This window comes from Aulonocara stuartgranti (assembly GCF_965226115.1).
Source record: "Aulonocara stuartgranti genome assembly, chromosome: 23".
In the NCBI taxonomy this organism is placed as follows: domain Eukaryota; kingdom Metazoa; phylum Chordata; class Actinopteri; order Cichliformes; family Cichlidae; genus Aulonocara; species Aulonocara stuartgranti.
In genome coordinates, this window is record NC_138958.1 from 16,100,157 (window position 1) to 16,122,886 (window position 22,730).

Consider the following 22,730-nt stretch of genomic DNA (forward strand, 5'->3'; position numbering starts at 1 on the left):
AATACTGGTAGCTTAGCTGTAGCATTTGTAGCTGAGGGCTTCAGCTTCCGGGTAACAAGGAAATGACGTCATTCATGTAGATTACTGATTGGCAGAGCTAACTCGAAATTTTGAGAAAAGTAAGTCAAAATTTCAAGGTACTTTTCTTGAAATTTTGAGTTAATAAGTTCAAATTTCATGTTATGGATACTTTTTTTTTTTTTTTTTAGTGGCGGAAACAGCCTTCCATACAATAGAGCCCAAATAATGTATTGCATGTATTGCAAACTTTGAACTGTTACAGTTCAATGTCAACTTCCATTGATCCAGTTGACTATCTCTTCTAACTCTTACTGTCTGCTTCTGTTGGCACTTAAACCTAGAAACACTTTTCAACAGCCACCACTGAATGTGTTCACAGCAACTTAGCAGTAAGTCACCTTCTGGTGGAATGTATGTTACTGATAACATTCAAAAAAGGTAACCTCTTTTCAGGTTGGTTGCTTTCTTCTTCTAGGATTTGGTATACATCATAGTCCTATCCAGCTGGAAAATTGCAACATGTTTTTGCTCTTTCAGTGCCTTTAAGAGTATAATCCACATTCAGCAACAACACAAAATCAAAAACAATGAAGCTTAAATGAAAGAAATGAATCACCTTCACTTTCACGCCAACATTTTAACATCAGATTTTTAACACCTTTCGGTTATGTGTGTAGAATGTAATTGGTGCTGAGGAGGATGTAAAATTTCAATGAGTCAGATCATGTCTTGTCCTTTAAGCTATTGCCAGCCACAGATCTGATTCTGCACCCAATAACCTGGTGGTCCAGATTGTAAATTAAAAATCTGACACTCTATGCAACATTGTGCTTTTCATACTGATTAGATAACAGCTGTCTTGTGAGGGAAAATAAATAATTGGGACACCTCTGGCTGCAATGTGAGCAAGCATTTATGGAGATTCCCGCTTGTTCTGGCACCCCATACTGAGAAGCATCATCCAAATTACAGAGAGTGTCTGTCTGGCTCTGCTCTCACACTGAAGTGTCTGTCATCTTGATGCAAACAGATCACTGCCACTGATTCAGCCACTCTCTTCACAGGTAGAGGACTTGGCATGGCTTCCACTTGTTTTTTATTGGGTGTATAACATCACAGTGAGCTAACCAATTACTTGGTATAACATCACAGCTGTGATTATGGATATATCGACTCTTACTCTCCACCTAGACTATATTCTTCCCACAGAAAGTAAACCCAAGTACATCCTATTTTGTATTTCACAGTGACACGTCGTAACTAGAATCACTTTTATCAGCCAAAGACATCACAAGAAAGATTTAATCTGAGCCATGTTCATTCGCACATTAAGATGCCAGATAGAGAACGCGGTCTGTTCCTCTTTTTTTCCACCTTTCTTTTTGGTGGAAAACTAAAAAAGGCACCAACCTTTTTCAAACCTGCTTTAATTTTTCTGTGTTTACTGGAGAGATGTAACAAAAAAACTAAGTGAGTGGACGGCACGGAGTGCTACCGTTCCAGGTGGAATCACATCGTGGATGTTTGATTACCATATTATTAAAGAATTTCAAATTAGCACCAGAATCTTACTGTAGATTATTTTATGTCTCTCAGCCAAAACAGATGAACTCAGTATCATTGATTATCATCTTTTAATGGCACCTTTATAAGGCTCTGTGATCCTTGGAGAAGTGTTGCGTGCATTCATGCAGGTGAAACTTTGACCTGCACCACCTAACTTAGCATTCATTTCAACCACTTCACGGAATAAAGCCTCGTTTAGCAAGTTAATAATGCAACAAGAGCAAAAAAAAGAAAAAGTTCAGAAATGATCAGAAACATGTCAAAGACTTCAAGTGGGTAATCTTGCAAAGCCAGCTGAGCATCTCTAGTATGGGAAAAACTGAAGTGGCAAAAACTCAGTAACCACCTGCACTGCCAATGGAAACTATATTTGCTTTGCAAGTTTAGTTGATGTCACGTAAGAGCAGAAAAGTCAAAAGCATTTGTGTGCACAAGACTGCATATGACTAATTCTTGGAGGCATTAAGCACCAGTGAAGATCTAAAAAGTTTTAACAGAAAGAAACTGAAAATGATTCATTTGTTTTTTTCCCCAGTTATTTGTGAGTAAAAGCTGCAAAGTTTTCTTGTTTCCAATTTTTGAGCAGAATACAATGGCGGCTCCTTCTGAAATCAACAGATGGCCCAAACTGGTAGCGGCTGGTACTTAGTAATGCCAACAGAACACGAATGTATGCACCCTTTTAGTGTCGGGAGTTTATCAAACCAGTCTAAAAGTATATTTTTGACTAAGAGAGAGCTTATGACCGGAGATGCTTCAGGAGTATGAAGAACTCGCAGCACAAAGGCGGCATGTATGTATACATATATCTGTGTGTGTGTGTGTGTGTGATAAATATATATTATTATATATTATTGTCTGAAATGTGCTTTGAAAATAAAGTTGCCGCTTGTAAAATGTAGAAAAAGAATAGATAAGTAAAGGTCAGTATGCAATACGTCTCTCTCTCCCTGTTTGTGTGTGTCTGTGTGTTCCAGTTGACCTGTTTCATTTCTGGCCAGTGAGCCTCAAGTCTGACTCCAGTTGAGCAGACGCTTGGATGATAACCTCACTACCAGGTTCATCCGCTCAGAGGCACACATCACTCATGCAAGTGTGAACACGCCCTCTCCGGGCCCTCACAGGTTGAATGTGTTGGAGGTCAGCTTGGCTAAGACTGGATTGAGGAGGAAGGGCAGACTGCCAGAAACTACAGCTCTCGCATTCACACATCCCTTGTGTAACTTGTTAACATCAGTATTTGACTTTCATCTGAATGTTTGCCATCTTAATGGAATTGTTGGAAAAACCCAAATCATGTAAGGGTGGTAGTGGACCACAAGCTCACATGAGCATCTCTCATGCTTATAATGTAAGCTAATATGTTTTTCACTTTATTTAAAACGGATGATTTCCACTTTACAGTTAAGTCTATTTTTTGAGTCTTCCTGTAAAAAAGAATGGCTGAAAGGTATCACTGTAAAAAATAAAAACCACTGATTTCAATTGAATACAGACACAAGATTACATAGTGGAGGTAAGTCTTTTCTCCTGTAAAGTGAGCAAAAACACAGTTAAATCTTCAGGTTATTCATGATCAATGTATTAAAATAAGTAAATAAATGTTGCAAGTCTTGCTTCTCAGTCTCAGGTCACACAAATATACATTAACTTTCACTTAGTTTTGAGCAACAAAAGTCGACATCACGCTGCTGACGTAATAAGCTTGCAAAGTGTCCTTCACTCAACACTTAGCAGGCAGCTAAAAATGCATAACTTAATATCTTTGTATTTGTTTTTAAACAACTCGGATTTAAACCATTTTAAACTGTGGTTCTGATAAACTAAACTGGAAATACACATACAGAAAATACGACAAATTAAATAAAAACGCCACTAAGTGTCTTGATTAGATGTTGGGCAATTACCAGAAAAGCTTGCCTGACATTGACTCTGTAAGTCTCTGGATCTCCACTGAAGGAAAGGAACAACTCTTCTTAGAGATATTTCCTCTTTTGGAGTCAACTGATTACGCTGCTGAAGTAGTCTGCTGATTTTCCCCACCAGCTTCAAGGACGTGGATTTATTATCCACACATTAACAAACAGTGATTACACAGTTGCCATCACAACAATGAAGGTGGAGAACACAGTCTAAACGCTGGTCCAAAATCTTCCATACATGTTTAGACTAGTTTATATCTAGAAGCCTGTTACAGGAAAAATGATTCTATGTTTCTTTACCTTCTTTTAAATGTACAAAGATGCCTTTTGTCTATGGTTAGATTAGTTTAGAATTATCTTTTTAGACTTTCCCAGCAAAGACATCTTGTTTCTGGGACATATTGTTTTAGATTGTTTTATCTCTCACAGCTTTCTCCCAGCTCTCTGCTGACGAGACTAGCGCCACATATGGAGTTGTTTATTTTATCTGTTTTGTATTTTCTTATCCTGTTCTCACTGTCTTTCCTATAAAAAGTGCCCAGCCTCTGTACACGTTGTGAGTTGTTCTTGGCAGCTCACCCGTGTACACGTTTGATAAAGAAAGTAACTTTGTCTCATTGTGTCTTTATTTCTCCTGGGTCTTTTACAGAGTTTTCCCCCAACAAAGCCACTGCATTAGCTTTACATAATCTTCAAACAAGTAACGACCCCTCGCTGCCTTATGGATGGGGGCAGTGCCATCCTGGAGGTGATCACTATCATAAGGATAAAAATGTTTCATCTTAGGAGAAGGTGGTCACTCAAAATGAATTTCAGTTGTTTTATAGTGATCCCTTCCTCTAAAAAGACAAGTGGACCCAAAGCATGCCAGTAAAAGTAACAGGAACAGAGGCATTCTCATTGTAGTGGTTAAGGGCTTTCCCATTTATTTGTCTCCCTTCTCTACATAATGCATTTTTGCCTATGTGATCTCTGGCATCTAACTCATTTGCTAGTATTTTGAAAATGGCTTACAGTGTACTGCACCTCTCTGCGCTGTTGTCACTGCCACTGAAATCAATCTGGCAGAGGGAAAGATTAGAGCATTGATTTGAAGCTGGTGAGTAATACTACTGCAGAAAGCATACATCAAAAGCCTGTAATGTGGTGGGACAGAAAAGGCCGTTGATTTCTTATTTATGGCCTTATTTCTGGATGGTCTCTTTCTAAGGCTTAGGCGAGAGAGAAAAAGGGAAAGGGGAGAGAAAGATGGCAAGAGATAATGATGGAGGAAGACGGGCAGAAAAGAGGCTGTAACATAACAGAAAGCAAAAGACAAGCTAAAGAAAGCTGACAGCTCGACTGGAGTGGAAGATTGAACAAACTAGTCTGAGCATCTCTTCTCACGTTCCCTTTTTTTCACCTCTTTTTCTATCATCTTCCCTTCATTTCCTTTCCTGACCTGACCTTTGAGATTTTAATGAAATCAACTGCAGCCTCCTAAGTAGCGTTTGGCGGATGAAACACGCCTCGCTTGCCGTCACAATCTCTATTTACCCAAGATAGAAGAAAGAAAAGCTTTTTAACTGACCAAAGCCAGTTCTTCCTGACAGTTAACTGGACACATGACCCAAAATGACCTTCGAGATCTGAGGGAGCCCTCAAGTAAACCTCAGGTGAAAAAAAAAAAAAAAGTACAACAGCACCAAAAAGTAGCATTAGTAGTACACGTGCAAGACAGAGCATGGTTTCTAAGCAGGTGTAGGCAGGTACTCACTTCTCAGTAATTATCAAATTAATTCAGTGGGTAGAGTGCCTCAGGTAATTATATCCACTCACTCTGTGCAGGAAAAGGACATGTTTGATCATTTATTCCCAATAACTCGCAATAACTGCAATATAGATGTTTGATTAGTAATTTTATGTGATTATTGAATTTAGAAAAGTTTATATAGTCATTTGTTGGAACGTGTTTAACTCAACAGTGGTCATGACAATGCTGAAATATACTTTAACTCGAACCACAGCCATTTCATAAAGTTGTTTTTAAAGCCTAACATCAGCTCTTCTCATGTCCAAAATTGCCTTAGTTGGTGAATAAAAGCACCCACACCAAAGGACAGTGTTTATCACGTTTGAAGTGTTTATCTCAGTGACGCCTGCAGCTTCTGACAAAATATCAACGTTGATATCCTGAGATGAGAACAAGTTGACTAAGAATACTAATTGGAGTGAGATACATTTTCACAATATCTTCAGATATTATAAAAATGGATTTTTAGTTAAAAGCAAAAAAACAAAAAACTGGGGCCTTTATTAGCTCAGCGGGGCACTAATGGGGTACACACGTTCCACATGTGTCTGGCTATTTTCAATAATGGATGCGTAACTTGAAAATCATTAACAGTGGGGTCTGGTGAAAAATAGGGGAAAAAAAGAAAACATTTGAAACACATTTCCTGCATCTTGCACCACGCATTCGTTTGATTCCAAGGAACAACCACCTACTTGTTTCACCATATCAGCTTTGCTTTCTTGGATAATGTAGCGATAAAACATAAATCCATAAAATACCAGAGATAAATCTGAAATCCTGACCCTTCTATGGATCCGTCCATGTGAGTCAATATGAGCTATACTACACAAACAAACAGATAAACACAGGATACCGATCTGAAATGTCACTTTAACATTTGTTTGGCTGGAACATGTTGTTACATACATTTTTAATATGCTGACATTATGAAAAATATCAGCCACACAATTGACCTTTGCCAAAATGATCTCTGCGTATAAATATATTACATGCCACAAGTGCAACTTCCTGTTCTTTTTAGATAAACTCACAATTACTGTGTTTTTATAATTCTTTCTTCTCAATTCTGCGTGATCTTTTTGTTGAATAAGGACTTCTGTCTTTTCTGTTGTGATCTCATATGAACAGCTACAAAAAAAGAAGAATTCAAGCATGTAGTCTATGTAAGGGATAACAAGGGAGATACTCACTAATTATTACACGTGTACATCAAGCAGCAAAATAACAAATAATTCACAAGCTGTGTAGTGATGCACACAAATCCCATGTTTTTAAATATTAGTGTGTTTGTATTTTTTGGTTAATTGATTTTTCCATTTTAGGATATAGATATTATTTTTTACATTTTTCTATGCATGCTGCCTAGCATTCTCTTCAACCACAGGTATGATCATTGTCTTCATTTTTGCCAAACTGGTGTTTTTTTTGGTGATTCTTTTTCCCATTTTGGATTGACACTAGTGCAGCCCGATGAGCACCAGGTCAGTCCAAGTCTCTGTCTGTGTCTATACTACTTTATTCAGTAGCAACGAGGAGTGGGTATTTGAGCCAGTGAACAAGCTGTTTGCCCACATTTGTGCTTACAGCCAAGCATCTTTCAGCTGCTTATTCTCACCGGGTCGCCACAGTGGATGGATCCACATTTATGATTTGGCACGTGTACAGGTCACCAGTCTACTGCAGAGTCAACACAGAGAGACAGACAATCATCCAAGCTAACATTCACACCTACGGCCAATTTAGAATAACCAGTTCTACAGTGGACATAACCCACGAATGAGGCAAAGCTGAAGCACCTGGAGAGAACCCACACGAGCATGGGAAGAACATGCAAACTCCACACAGAAGGCCACCAGCTGGCACGATTCAAAGCTAGCAACCTCCTTGCTGTGAGGCTACATTGAAAAGCATGATTAACATCATTAGAACATTTCAGAATTCTGCTGTAGATAAAGAGTGCAACATGAAACACTGTCACTTTCACCCTATATTTACAAATGTAACCTTCAGAAAGATCCAGTTAATATAGGTTTTTGAAAATAAGACACAGATTGAAAATTGCAGTGAAAGAGACGTTTATATGCAGATTCTTGTACAGCAAACGTTTGAAACCAGAACAGAGGACGTGATGAGTTGAGGCTGATGCTTCAAACAGCAGAGGGCTCTGCTGTGACATGCTACGTACATTTCTTTCCCCCCCTCTCTCACATATACACAGGAGAAGCTGGTGAATCCTCAATGATGCACAGCCGACACATCCTCTCAGCCAACTCCTGTCCTGTCCAGATTGGTAGCATCATTTGTCGGGCTACATAAATACATGCATGCAGACATCCAGAGTTGCAGCGTTGCCTCTGACGCGGTTATACACGCGCACGTCCCCACAGGCACAATACACATATGAGGCTGGTGGGAAAATAAAACGATGATGGTCAGATGGGCAGAGGGAAGAGGCAGCGCAGGTGACGAATATCATTTTCTCTTTCTCATTCAGTGAAGTGGTAATTCTGGCCAAGTCTACAATCTTACTCGCCTGCCTGCCTGTTTTCCCCCCGGGGCATGTGGAGAGATGGAGAGATTCTCCTCTGATTCAGGACGCCCAGTTCTCTGGGCTAAAATAGGCCCCATGAATAAACCATAAACTATGTAGTTAAGTTATGTAACAGCAGCACATGATAGATGCAGCATGTTAAAGTACAGTAGAAGGAGTGATGCTCAGTTTCTCTATTCAAACTGTGCTCAAGTGGATAAACAAACATTATTGTATACATGCGTAGCTTCTAAAGTGATAAAGTGCCACTCTAAAATAATTCCACATAGGTAAATGTCTCCTCTCCTGCTGGTACTCACTGAGCTTGCCTGAGGACGCATAATATTCTATTCTCTAGTTAGGAAGACATTTTCTGCCACAAAGAAAAAAATAATCCAGGTTGGGAGAATGTGTTCAGCACATGTAACCACCACAACTCCAAACTGAAAAATCATTATGTCAGCATGTTCTTAGGAACAAGGTTGGACTCAAATTTTAACAAGATCAGTGAGGATAGACTTAAGGGGTGTCCAAACAGGAGGAGACTACCAGTGTGGTATCTGGAGACCACAGGCAAAAATCAGGATAAAATCAACAGGCCTGTGCCTACCTCTTTTATAAAGGCGCCTGTCCCCTCAGTTTGGTCGCCGGGTTACGCCTGCCTGTCTGACCACAACGGACCACCGAATTTCACCGTCTACACCTCCAATTCTCTCCCTCCTCAACCACCGGACGAAGCCCCCAAATGTTAAGGTTACATATTGAGGAAGGAGAGTACAAACAACCATTGGTCCAGAAGATCTTGGTCAAACAATTGATTTTAATGAATACACGCGTGGGAAGACCAGTCTGTACGCAGACAGGGATTGATCTTCAACTTAATCAAAGCATACACAGATTTTTATAGCATCAGGGTTTGAATTAATGATGCCCCTTCATACGTCACAGACAGAATATATACTTACGTCAAATCAAAACCACAATGACTTTTAACACAGTTTAAAAGAACATTGTCTTCTATCTTCATGGCCGGTACATCCTGTCACTGCCGGATGCTCGCTTGTTATCTTGACACCTCAGCAGCAGTTCTGCGACAAACTGCTCTTTTGCAATCCCAAGCAAAACATGATTAAACTTCCACCTATAAATGAGTCTAACTAATGTGTGTGTGTGTGTATGTGTTGACCTTACATGCTCTCTCATCTCACCCGTTGCACTTCTGACCTTTTACCAGACCAGAGGCTCATCCTTATGTGTAATAACCTAACTGAAACTACTGTACTATGTTGAATAAATGTTTTAATCAAGAACCTCTACTAAAAGCTTAATAAAAGAATATAAAAGTATAACAGACAATTTGACTAACCTAATAATTCAAATAGCCTCATCTAACCTGCTCCTCAGAATAACTTTCGGTTTCAGTTCTGCAAAGCCTGCAACTTCCTGTCAACTGCAACTTAGTCTTTCTGAAAGACACACACTGTTTAAACATCTGAATGCAATATCAATGCTGCAGATTATATTATTAATGCAATAGTAATAATGATGATTATTTACCAATAGCAGTAAAATAATTTCCCTGCTCCACAACACCCATTAGAGATGTGAAGCAGCCTAAGTCAAGCTTTTAAGGCCGATAAAGATGAGAGAAAAGTGTGAAAGAAATGTAACGAGGTGGTAAATACAAACTTTCAGAGGGATTACTATGCCAACAGATCCTTAGCTGTCCACCGGTGACCAACCCTCAATTACCAATGTGCCATGGGGCTTAATCCTTCATAACATTGGCTGGCTGTGGAACTGGCAGCCGACTTTTATGTGACATTGTACACTGACGTTATGTGTGTTTAACAGTACAAATTGAACATTACTGAAATTACTGGAGAATCAGAACTGTCTCTAACATTGATAGCAAAAGCAGGCCGGGTAAGATGCAGCCTTTTGATCACTACAGTTTGTTACACTGAAGTGATTTCAACAATTCAACAGGGAGCGGAGCATGTAGCGTGATGATGACAACAAGCGTCTTATGGTCAAAACTTGGGGCTTGATGTGGGGCTGCACGGCGTCAATGCATTAGCGCAGTTAGCTTGTTAGTGCGGTTAGCTTGTTAATGCGTTAGTGCAGTAAAGCCCCACGCACGGGGCGATCCGTGCTAACTTGCTAATGGAGATTTGCCGCGTTAATGCGGTTATGGCATTAACGTCATTTTAACACTGATTTTGTTGGTCATCCAGGTCATAGCTTGGAAAAAAAGCCTAACAGGTTTTCGCAAAACTTAAAGAAGTCCAGTTGCTTTCTTTCTAGGCTCCTTAAATAAATAAATAAATGGGGCGACCATGGCTCAGGGGGTTAGGAAGCATATCTGTAACCGGAAGGTTGCCGGTTCGATTCCCGGCCTCTCTGTCCTGGTCGTTGTGTCCTTGGGCAAGACACTTTACCCTACCGCCTACTGGTGTTGGCCAGAGGGGCCGATGGCACGATATGGCAGCCTCACTTCTGTCAGTCTGCCCCAGGACAGCTGTGGCTACAACCGTAGCTTGCCTCCACCAGTGTGTGAATGCAAGAGTGAATGAATAGTGGTATTGTAAAGCGCTTTGGGTGCCTTGAAAAGCGCTATATAAATCCAATCCATTATTATTATTATTAATAAAACTCTGGTGAAAATCTCAATTAGTTACCAAAAACTAGTTTCCATTCACTAGTTGTTAAGATATTTCAGTCTCAACCAAACTGATGGACAGAAGAGCTTTGCTTCATCAGCAAATTCAAGCTGTTTTGCCAGCATGCCGTACATCTGATGAAGTGGCATATGTCAAGCTTTCACAAAGATGACACAGAGGGAGAGATGAGTGCTCGGTGTAATTATAGCGCTGAATCCTTTTAGTTGTCATTCTGCAGGAATTTTCCTCATAATTTCTGACAGCGGGACTGAAATGGGAGACATGATTTATTGTCTTAAAAACAAACATTTATTGGAAAAGAGCAAAGCTAACATGGAGATTTTTTTTAATCAAGTCTTTTTCAAAGTGCGTAGTATGTAACCTTATGGTTAGCTGCTATGCTTCCAGAAAGCCTCCTTCCATCCTCTGTCAGTAATGATATCTCTGCTTTTTCTCCCACTCAGAAAAACAAAAAAAGTAAGATATTGTGAAAAAATGTAAGATGGTGATCACAGCCGGGGTGAAGTCAACTCAGGGCAACACAGCATAGGGATTAAAAAACAAACAAGCTGTGGACTCGAGTTGAACTGGGGTTCAGCTGGCAGCTATGCTGCTCTTGTGACAATGAGCCGTCTGCTGCCTCCAGGCCAAGAGGAAATCGCACTTATGTGCCAGAGGAGAGCTTTCATCAACTCTCAGTGTTCAAGGTTCAAGTGTGTTTGTAGAAAAATAACAAAATGAGTAATTAGACTTGCCAGAGAAGGGTAGGCAGGGTACAAAAACTCTTGTAACAAGGAAAGAAATAATTCTAGTAGAAGCCCTCAGCTTGAATTACGATGACTTTCTAAAGAACAAGCCTGAAAGAGAAACTTTTTGTCCTTATGGATGCCAGAATAAATGAACTAACTGTACCTTCTGTTGCTCTTTGGTGTATTAACAATAGCTACAATTAAGTATTTCTTTAAACTATCACTATGAGGGAGTTCCATTTTACATTACTTTGATTGTATTTTCAGGCAAAAAGACTCGTGCGTCCTTCTAGCAGACTGGGAAATAGTATGTCAGATACCACGGGTGTGTGTGGTGTCTGCAGCTATCAAAGTCCGCGCCTGCAGTCCTAGTCCAAAGCTGACAGCACGCCACACACAACAGATCTGATTGTGGGCAAGTAAAGGAATGGGTGGGCTGAGTAGCACATAGACTACACCATGGAGTCCCTCTTTTTCCAGAAAGAGTCAACATGGTGGCTTATCATAACTATGAGTAAATATAAGATAGATATATGTTATGTTTGGGGGAGATTTGGTTCTGAAAAGATTAAGTTACAGCTTGAAGATTAAGTACATAGAAAGTAACCCAAGTTGGACCCACCCACTCAGACAGGGTGGGTCCGATTTCTCAGGGGTGGTGCTTTTGCAGGTGATTTTTTTTTTTTAATTATTCCTGCTCCTTCTTTATAATAAATTTATTTCTTCTTTAAAGTTGTGATGTGTTAATCCTACCCGAGTGTTATGATGATGATGTGCGGAGTGTTAGGATTTGTTCAGTTTACGAAAATAAATCTTTTAACTATATAAATAATAGATGTGAGTTGCCTTCACTTCCTTGACTTACTAATTATCTAAATGAGACCAAACACTTAGGTAATTCTTGCCTTTAGCAAATTTGGAATATTTTTTGTGCACAAAAAATTCTTTGCTGCAATTTATGGTGTTCCTAGGCACAGTTGCCAGGTGATTTCTGACATGACTGCTCAGCCTCCACACTCATTAATACAAAAAAGTCACACACAGTGCTGTTCATGCAAGAACTCATACACAGTCAGCACCCATAGCCAGTGCCAGGACTAATATTTACAGACACATAACATGCAGTGAGCTGGTTTCTGGAAGACATCTTTTCCCTGCTTCAACGAGTCTGAGCTTTAATAACAGATGATCCCATCGGCAGTATTTCTTTCTGCACACATTGTGTGTGTGTGTGTGCATGTGCATGCCCATATTACTGACACCACACAAAATCAAAGCAAAAAATCTTTCTCCCAAAGACAAGCAATTATGAGCACACATAATTGGCAAAGCTTTATTGGATAAACACAGAGTTAAATCCCCATTACTCACAAGTGACTGCGACATCAGTGAAGGTGAAATACAGATGGATCTGAAAGCATTTAACCTGTCAGAGCTATTAGACGTGATAATCATCATCATCTTTAGATAATGGTGAAAGGAAAACAAACACAAAGCTGTTAGTGCAAGAAACTACAAAAGATGCGGGGCTCTGTTTGCTTTTATCTCCATGTCATTGAATGGAGGAAAAAAAAAAGAAAAAAGAAAGAAGTCAGAGAAGAAACTCATTTCCTCCACAGCGCCTCCTTTTCGGGCTCCGCTCATGTACTGGAGGACAATTTAAGGATGTGCCAGAGAGTGACTTTGCTCCAGCTTGTGCTTTTTATCTGCTCGAGGCCTTGTTAGATCATAGAGCGTGACATATTGGGGAGAAGTGAATAAGAACCCCAGACATAGTGCTAATTAATTCACACTTTGGCGATCATAAAAGCTCGCCCCCATGCCTCCTGTCTCTGTATGGCGTTGCATGACATATGTAGCCTGGAAGATTGATACTGCAAATGACGGCATTCAGCCATGCTCATTACAGAAGCAGATGGTTGTATCTTTGTGTGCGTGTGTCTGTGTTTGCTCGTGTAGGTGTGTGTGTGTGCTTTTGCTTCATGAGAGGTCAAAACCCAGCGCAGGCAAATATAGACAGGCGGAGACTGACAGATTGCCGTGTAGCATGTGCTTATTACAGAGCACGGGAGCGTGCACTGTGAGTAGGTGTGTTCCTGCAGTTAGTGACAGCTTTTTTCTGAGGGTAAGATTTACTGTTTACATTTGTGTTATTGATCAAACAAGCAGAAACTGCAGTTTTCCAGTCATCTAAAGAGCACTTCATCTGCACGCAGTGAACTGCATATCACCCATTTGTTGATATGGATTTAAAGGGGAATCATGTAAACATCAGAGCAAGCTACATAAGTGTGACTGACAAAGCACCAAGCACTTTACAAGGGTCATTCTAAACTGAAACGCCTTGCCATTCGACAAATATGGCGCGTGGATTAAAGATACTGTCTTTGCGTCTGCCAGCTCTTTCTACATCGAGTTTGCCGTTGATAACAGACATTAGTATTTGAGTGTTTGATTTAATTTCATTATAAATTCAATTTAGACAGAATAAGGAAAAGAAGCATGTGCAATTTTCACGTCCGTGTCTCATTCATAGACATGAAAATTGCACCACATTGTTACCTCAGCGAACCGTGCCACTCATGTAATCTTGCTGTATTAATGTCAATACAAATATCAAAAGATCTTTTCACCATCTGCTTTTGCAGAAAATGGGACACCTCACACAGGAAATCTAGGGTCCATGTTGGAAGCGATAACCACTGCAACAATGCCTCAGATGCATGAGTAACTATCCTGTTAGCATGGACAGAGCAAGAGGTTCTATGACTGTCAAATTAGGTAAGCACTGTGACATTTAAAATAGCCAATTAACCTGCAGTACTGCAGTCACCCTTCATTTCTTTATATTTTTGTAAGTCAAGCAATTTACAGTACATAGAGTACATAAGTTAAAATTGAGATTTGTACAATATTATCAAGCCTGACAGTCAATATTTAGTATGACCTCCTTTATTCATCAAACTGTCTTAGGCAAGCCTTTTTTTAAATCATTTTTTAAAAGTAGTCTTCAGGACATTCAACGCTCTTCTTTGGATTCTGGTTACGTTCTCTGTCAAGATGATCCCACATTACCTAAATAATGTTGATGTCCAGGCTCTGTGATATCATTCCATACAAATAGTATTCCACTGTATGTTTTTTTAGAGGGCAGCACGGTGGCACGGTGGTTAGCACTGTTGCCGCACAGCAAGAAGGTCCTGAGTTCAATTCCATCATCAGGCCAGGGTCTTTCTGTGTGGAGTTTGCATGTTCTCCCCGTGTTTGCGTGGGTTCTCTCCGGGTACTCCGGCTTCCTCCCACCGTCCAAAGACATGCAGCTTGTGGGGATAGGTTAATTGATTAATCTAAAGTGTCACTAGGTGTGAATGTGCGAGTGAATGTGAGTGTGAATGGTTATCTGTCCCTATGTGTTAGCCCTGCGACAGACTGGCGACCTGTCCAGGGTGTACCCTGCCTTTCGCCCTATGACAGCTGGGATAGGCTCCAGCGCCCCCCGCGACCCTGAAAAGGATAAGCGGAAGCGAATGGATGGATGGATGGATGTTTTTGTATTAATGTAGGCTTTTACAATGGCAATGATTTATAGATGGCTGTAGACACTCACTGTCATAACTTTTCCCCTACAACCTCCGTATATACTGATGATAATTTGAACCAAAACTTTTTGGAATTCATCGATCCATAAGACCTCATACCACAGTCCAGTTATTATGTGGGATACATAGGTCTTTTCTTTCTGTTTCCAAAAAGCAGAAGTCAAAAAAGTCAAAAGAAAAATCTCCAGAAAGATTAGAGAACTATCGTTCAAGTCCACTTTCAAAAATGACAAAAAACATCTGACTCATTGGAAGCAAAATATAAAGAAAAGAGGGGAGACTCAAGACTTTTGCACAGTACTGTATATTAAACCATTTACTGTAATAAGATGGGGAAAAAACAATGTGCATGCCAATAAAGATATGTTTCTGTTTTCTAGCTGCATTCATTTTGTAATTTGAGCAATTTACATATTCACATATTTAAAGTGCTGGTGTTAAATGTTTTATAGTAATTTCATTAGTGATTGGATAATTAGCTCCTCTCCTGTCTCCGTAGCCCTGGGGGCTCATTCATCAGTGGTGAGAACAACTGCAGTAGATAATTCCTGGATCACCCTCATCTGTCATGGTTTATGCAGGTCAGGTGCAACTGACACTGGGGCTCAGGCTCAGTAGCAAGTGTTTTAGCATAATTTTACTTCAACTTTGTACAATATCAGTACATTCTTTGTGTATGACTAGTAAGTGCAGCAGTAAAGTACTAGGAAATACTAGGAAAGTTGGAATTTATCTGTCAGCACCACGAGGTCTACTAGATGCTTTAGCATAAGACATAACAAAGACATATTTATTGATTGCTTTTCTTGGTTTTTCCCTAAACTGGATTCATTTTAGGTTCGTTTGGTGTGATTTTTACAGACACTGAGCAAGAAGTAACATAGTCAGATGGGTGCTGAGTTCAGACTGTTCTCTCCTGGAGGCATGGACATTGACTGGCTGGTCATCTCAGATGTTAGTTGATGAGATGAATAGCAAGAACCACCAAAAAACTGTTGCTGTGTTTTTAAATGCACCAGCTAGTTGTGGCGTTTAAATAGTGATGTAAATATCACAACTTAATAAAGCAACATCAAAATAATTAAAAACTTTGAGCTCATCTACACGTGATGTCTGCACAAGAATGTGCAAACAATTCCATACACACAGAGGTTCAGAGGGTGACATTTGCAATGTGCAAATTATATTACACGGCAGTTTTGTGGGTACATGCTCAAACTGGCTGATCTAGTGCCCTTGAGTAAGTTACTCAACCTTGAAGCTCACTGCACAGCTTCCAGGGCAAGTGGTTCCATATTGCTGTGTTTGTATAAAAGCTTGTCTCAGCGGGGCTTTGATGTGAGTGTCAGCAAAACAATAGCAGGTCTTTCAGAATACATCAACCTAGGTAGAATCCTTACACGTCCTCGTGTTATACCGTTCAGACAAGTGCATCTGTTGTCCACACGGCCATCGCACAAACTGACAGGATCAGATGAAAGGTATGCTAATACCTGGGAAATATGAAAATCTATAGAGTATAAAATCCAGACCTCAGAATAATTCTGTGTCCTATATACTGTATCACCTGCAGCTGCAGTGGTAGGAGACTTCCTGTAATCAAGTCAGGAATCATGAGAAACAGAGTTTAGAAGGACAGGGCAGGAATTGATGATGGAAACAGAAATGATACAAGTAGAATGAAGGGTGGAAAGAATGATGAAGTTATGTGAAGATGTGAGGAAAAAAGAGTTGGACGAAAAGGGAAAGGAACAGAGAAGAGAGTAGATGGGGGCGCCATTAAAAGAATCAAATGCTCTTTGTGCTCTCAGACAACATATGGTGCTCCTGCTAACTCAAAGAGCTGTGCAGAGTCAATTGAAGTGTGCATTGCAAAAGGAAGTGAAGAATGTGGCAGGTTTTTAGGAGACTGTCCCAGATTTGAAGTGATGAGAACACACACAGCAAAAGTCCTCTTTGTGTCCCTGGTGGATCATTTGCTCTACATAATTTGCTCTACATAATTCTTGGAATTAACACTTGTCAGCACTAACACATGACTGCTACCTCAACCATCTTATTGTAGCACGGGTAACTTACAGTTTACGTGGTCTTAATTAAAGTGCGTCCCCCCGCCCCCCAAAAAACTAAGAAATACATTTGCAGGGAAAAGTATGTGATAAATAGACCAGTTCTTATATAACACTTTTCTACTCTATGTCAGCACTCAAAGTGCTTTATACAACTTGCCTCATTCATCTATTTACAACCATTCATGTGACCACCGTAGAATTTTCTGTATAATTCTGTATCACTATGGCCTAAAACGACAAATGATCCAACATTCCCCGTCTGTGAGTATAAGAACCTTTGCATTCAGTATCTGGTGAGATCCATGTGTTTAGCAATAACTGCAACTGTACAGTTATGGTAGCTTGTTAGTAATCCTGTACACCAGTGGTCCCCAACCTTTTTTGCACCACGGACCGGTTTATGTCCGACAATATTTTCACAGACCGGCCTTTAACCCTTTAAGACCTACCATAGAACCAAGTCCGCCAGAGCTTATATTATATTTTTACATGCTGTAGTGCCATTTTTTGGGAGCATTTCAAGTTGCTATACATCAATACAACCATTATAGCCTAAATTTTAATAATATGTATGCATTAAGTGCACAGTAACCACATAAATTGCAAAAAAGTGCAATAAACTACAAAAAAATAGAAAATCGTTTTTGTTTTTTTAACATATATTTCTAGTTAGAGAAATTTAAGAGGCTTATCCCTCAAAACTGTAAATACAAAAAAGTTGCACAAAATAGTTTCCTACCAGGATTCCAGGAAATTTATTTTGAGTGTCTTCATAGTTTTATTTTTGAAATACACCAATTTCTATACACTGCAGGAAAAACAAAAATATTGCAAAAAATTGCAAAAAAACAGCATGTGCATCAAAATAAACTATTTCCAGCAGTGCAATATGAGTCCTAAGCATCCCAGAAACGACACAGAAAGTCATAAAATCAAAGATAACTTTTAAAAACACCAGTATAAGCTCATGAGGCCTTGATGGTAAAAAACTACATTTCTGCAAAAATGACGTCACTTCCGGTTTCGGGCAGGTAATGGCGGACATGCGATAGTTCGCACTGATGGACGTAGGAAGTGTTACGAACAGCTGATCGGATCGACAAAGTGTGTTTCTGGAATATTATGTTTTTGTTGCTGCAAGTGCTTTTTATGCAGTTTTTGCAAAGCTTTATGTGGAAGGAAACTGTGACCGAGGACAAGCTGATGGCATAAGATGTAAGTACAACTCCTCCGGTTTCATATGCAAAAAAAAATATTGCGCTTGCTTACGTGGTTGCAGTGCTACCGGGATTTAAAAATAGTTACGCAAAACGGAGCGTGGCCGCTCTGACCGGTTTTAAAGGGTTAAGGTGTTGCGGATAAATACAACAAAATAAAACCAGTACTGGTACCAAAAAAAAGAAGATTTATTCATAACACATGGGAAAAGACCAAGGGAGACAGAGTTGATGATAAAACGTAAAAAAATAAAATTAAAATAAAAATTTAAAAAAAGATAAAAAATGAGAAAAACCCTGAAAACCATACATTTCACACCCAAGCCTCAACTGTCGTGGCCCGGAACCAAGGCTACGTTCACACTACATGTGAAAGCGCATCAAATCCGACTTTTTTGACCCTATGCAATCCATATTCAATTATGGTATGACAGCGTGAACAGTACAAATCCGATATTTTCAAATCCGACCTGGGTCACTTTCGTATGTGGTACTGAATCCGATACATATCCGATGTTTTAGAAAGCAACTGCTGTTTGAATGGTCACGTCACATTAAAACCGTCTTTTACGTCACTGACTCAAGACAGACGCCAATTATCAGCAGAAGCGCCCAAAAAGACATCGTGAACGCTTCCTGGCCATCCAGTGAAACTGTTGGGAAGACAAAGTTGGAGAAACGCGAACATTTTATTTGTACTGTATAATCTGCAGATTCAGACAGAAATCTGCAACTATCCTTTGAAGCATCGCTCCTCTCTAAAACAGCAATAAGGATAATTATTAGGCCAACGTAAAGTCCGAAACAAGTCTTTATATTAAGGCCATCAGTCAAACAATACTGTTTGGTCTGGGTCTAAACAGAGCGCGTTGTGTGTGACGTCTTATTTTGTGCATGCGGGCCGCTTTGAGGGTTCACACTAGAGCGCGTTTGCTGTCACATTTTATTTGTAGTGTGAACAAGCAGACAAAAAAATCGGATTTGATCAAAAAATCGGAATTGAACATTAAGACCTGCAGTGTGAACGTAGCCCAAATGACTCACTGACCGGTACCGGTACACCATGGTGGGGTACACTTATCCTACCAGATCTGGTACTGGTCACTTATGTTCTAAGTGCCATGCCCTTCTTGGAAAACTAAGTTTGAAAGGACCAAGATGTTTGTGGGCTGGTCCTACACAGAGGATGTGCACAGCTTTGTAGACTGTTGTCTACAAGTTATAGCTGTGTACTGTAACCAGGGGGCAGAGCAAAAAATATGTGGGCTTCTCTGTGCTATTGTTGGTCTTGGTCTTTCAGCCAGCAGAGTTTCTTTGCAATGAAATGAAACTGAGTGACAAAAGCAATGAAAACTGCCCACTGCAGCCACTGTCTGTGTTTCTCAGGTTGTGTTTTGGATCTTTTATGTATTCTTTTGCTTCTCCCTTTGTCATGAACTCCACTTTGTCTTAACGTTTAATTCCAGCACATTTTTCAACCAATCTGCATTTGATTTATGCATTGTCATCACTGTCACGGTATGTGCTGTTGGTTTTTTGGAGGACTGCATACAAGTACATCTGGTTGTATAGCTACAGGGAGTGCAGAATTATTAGGCAAATGAGTATTGTGTCCACATCATCCTCTTCATGCATGTTGTCTTACTCCAAGCTGTATAGGCTCGAAAGCCTACTACCAATTAAGCATATTAGGTGATGTGCATCTCTGTAATGAGAAGGGGTGTGGTCCAATGACATCAACACCCTATATCAGGTGTGCATAATTATTAGGCAACGTCTTTTCCTTTGGCAAAATGGGTCAAAAGAAGGACTTGACAGGCTCAGAAAAGTCAAAAATAGTGAGATATCTTGCAGAGGGATGCAGCAGTCTCAAAATTGCAAAGCTTCTGAAGCGTGATCATCGAACAATCAAGCGTTTCATTCAAAATAGTCAACAGGGTCGCAAGAAGCGTGTGGAAAAACCAAGGTGCAAAATAACTGCCCATGAACTGAGAAAAGTCAAGCGTGCAGCTGCCAAGATGCCACTTGCCACCAGTTTGGCCATATTTCAGAGCTGCAACATCACTGGAGTGCCCAAAAGCACAAGGTGTGCAATACTCAGAGACATGGCCAAGGTAAGAAAGGCTGAAAGACGACCACCACTGAACAAGACACACAAGCTGAAACGTCAAGACTGGGCCAAGAAATATCTCAAGACTGGTTTTTCTAAGGTTTTATGGACTGATGAAATGAGAGTGAGTCTTGATGGGCCAGATGGATGGGCCCGTGGCTGGATTGGTAAAGGGCAGAGAGCTCCAGTCCGACTCAGACGCCAGCAAGGTGGAGGTGGAGTACTGGTTTGGGCTGGTATCATCAAAGATGAGCTTGTGGGGCCTTTTCGGGTTGAGGATGGAGTCAAGCTCAACTCCCAGTCCTACTGCCAGTTTCTGGAAGACACCTTCTTCAAGCAGTGGTACAGGAAGAAGTCTGCATCCTTCAAGAAAAACATGATTTTCATGCAGGACAATGCTCCATCACACGCGTCCAAGTACTCCACAGCGTGGCTGGCAAGAAAGGGTATAAAAGAAGAAAACTAATGACATGGCCTCCTTGTTCACCTGATCTGAACCCCATTGACAAACCTGTGGTCCATCATCAAATGTCAGATTTACAAGGAGGGAAAACAGTACACCTCTCTGAACAGTGTCTGGGAGGCTGTGGTTGCTGCTGCACGCAATGTTGATGGTGAACAGATCAAAACACTGACAGAATCCATGGATGGCAGGCTTTTGAGTGTCCTTGCAAAGAAAGGTGGCTATATTGGTCGCTGATTTGTTTTTGTTTTGTTTTTGAATGTCAGAAATGTATATTTGTGAATGTGGAGATGTTATATTGTTTTCACTGGTAAAAATAAATAATTGAAATGGGTATATATTTGTTTTTTGTTAAGTTGCCTAATAATTATGCACAGTAATAGTCACCTGCACACACAGATATCCCCCTAAAATAGCTAAAACTAAAAACAAACTAAAAACTACTTCCAGAAACATTCAGCTTTGATATTAATGAGTTTTTTGGGTTCATTGAGAACATGGTTGTTGTTCAATAATAAAATTATTCCTCAAAAATACAACTTGCCTAATAATTCTGCACTCCCTGTAGAATGCTTCACTCTATGAAACTTAAGCAGAAGTCTTGGTGGTGCATTTGCATAAGTATTTGATCAGCCAACAGGCTTTGGCTTGTCCTCATGACTCTTAGCTAGGTACAAACGAACAGGATTCTTCGTTGTTCAGTGTTTGCCTGATGGTGGCTTCATGAATAGGGATGGGTATCGAAACCCGGTTCTTGTTGAGAACCGGTTCCCACTGTTTCAATTCCTTGGAATTGTTTGCCATTTTTGCAAACGATTCCCTTATCAATTCCAGTCGCCCCAAATGACGTGACCACGTTGCGGAGCGCCATTTACCTGGCAGGAAACATGGCGGCTCAAACACTCAAAAGTTTGGTTATACTTTATGAGAACGGATGACAACAGGGCAACTTGCAATACTTGAAAAGTAGATATTTCATTTAAGGGAGGAAACACTACGAGTATGCAAAAGCATTTGCTCACAAAACACGCGATAACCTTAAATGAATGTTGTGTTTTTAATTTCGCTCCGGACTCGTGAATCTCAACCCAGCAGCAGCGGTAACATTTGCACTTCCTCTCCCGTTAATGCGGCAGGTAAATAATCAACTAACAGTGCATATTATGTTAGCGCGATCTGCCTTATTACAAACCTGCCATTACTCTGCATTGCATTTAGGTGACCATGATGAGAGAGGCTCAGATGCTGGCAGTTCTCGCTGCAGTCTACCGGTAGCGTCTCCTTTCAGGCCAGGATAGACGAATGTCACCGAGCAGTGACTAAGTTTGTGGCCAAAGGCTTGCACCCATTTGCCACAGCAGATACCCGATTTTCGGTAAGTGAATGTGTTTAATTGTAGGCAGGAACATTACTGGATATTCTTGTGTAATTGCTACAGAAGAATATTTATTTTATTATTTTACATTTACAATTTTTTTTCCTGGGGACCCTGTGACACCCCATTGAAGAGCCGTAGGCTGTGGATCTCTTAAGATCTCACTGTTGGGTTTGTAAGGCCATGTTACTCCTAAATTTCTATCTTGTTCAAAGAGAAGATATAAAACAAAGTTCTAAGCTAATCGACCTTAGTGTTCTCCTTTTTAAAAAGACTCGATAAGAGAATCGATAAAGAATAGAATCGTTAAACAGAATCGAAAATGGAATCGTGAAAATCTTATCAATACCCATCCCTATTCATGAACAATGGCCACTGGGAAATACTTTAGCAACTTAAACCTTTTACTACCTCCCATGGTTTTCTCTTTGCAATCTTTATTGGTTGATCATTTGTAGGGAATAAATCATTCAATAACAACGAAGGAACTATTGGTGGAAATATGTGCCTTTTACTTTGTGTATTCATCTCAGCATCCTGATCACACCTTTACTGTATTATATATGTAACTGCCATCTAAAGTCTTTATCCTCCATCCTCCTATACTGACTTATAAAGATGGCTTTTATGCACACTGCACAATGCTGT

General features: G+C 40.1%; 1 protein-coding gene across 10 annotated transcripts in view; it reads right to left on the reverse strand.

Moving 5' to 3' along the window:
* The window catches only part of naaladl2 (N-acetylated alpha-linked acidic dipeptidase like 2), a 549,411-nt gene that overhangs the window by 37,032 nt on the left and 489,649 nt on the right, over nucleotides 1-22,730 (reverse strand). The window lies entirely within an intron of this gene.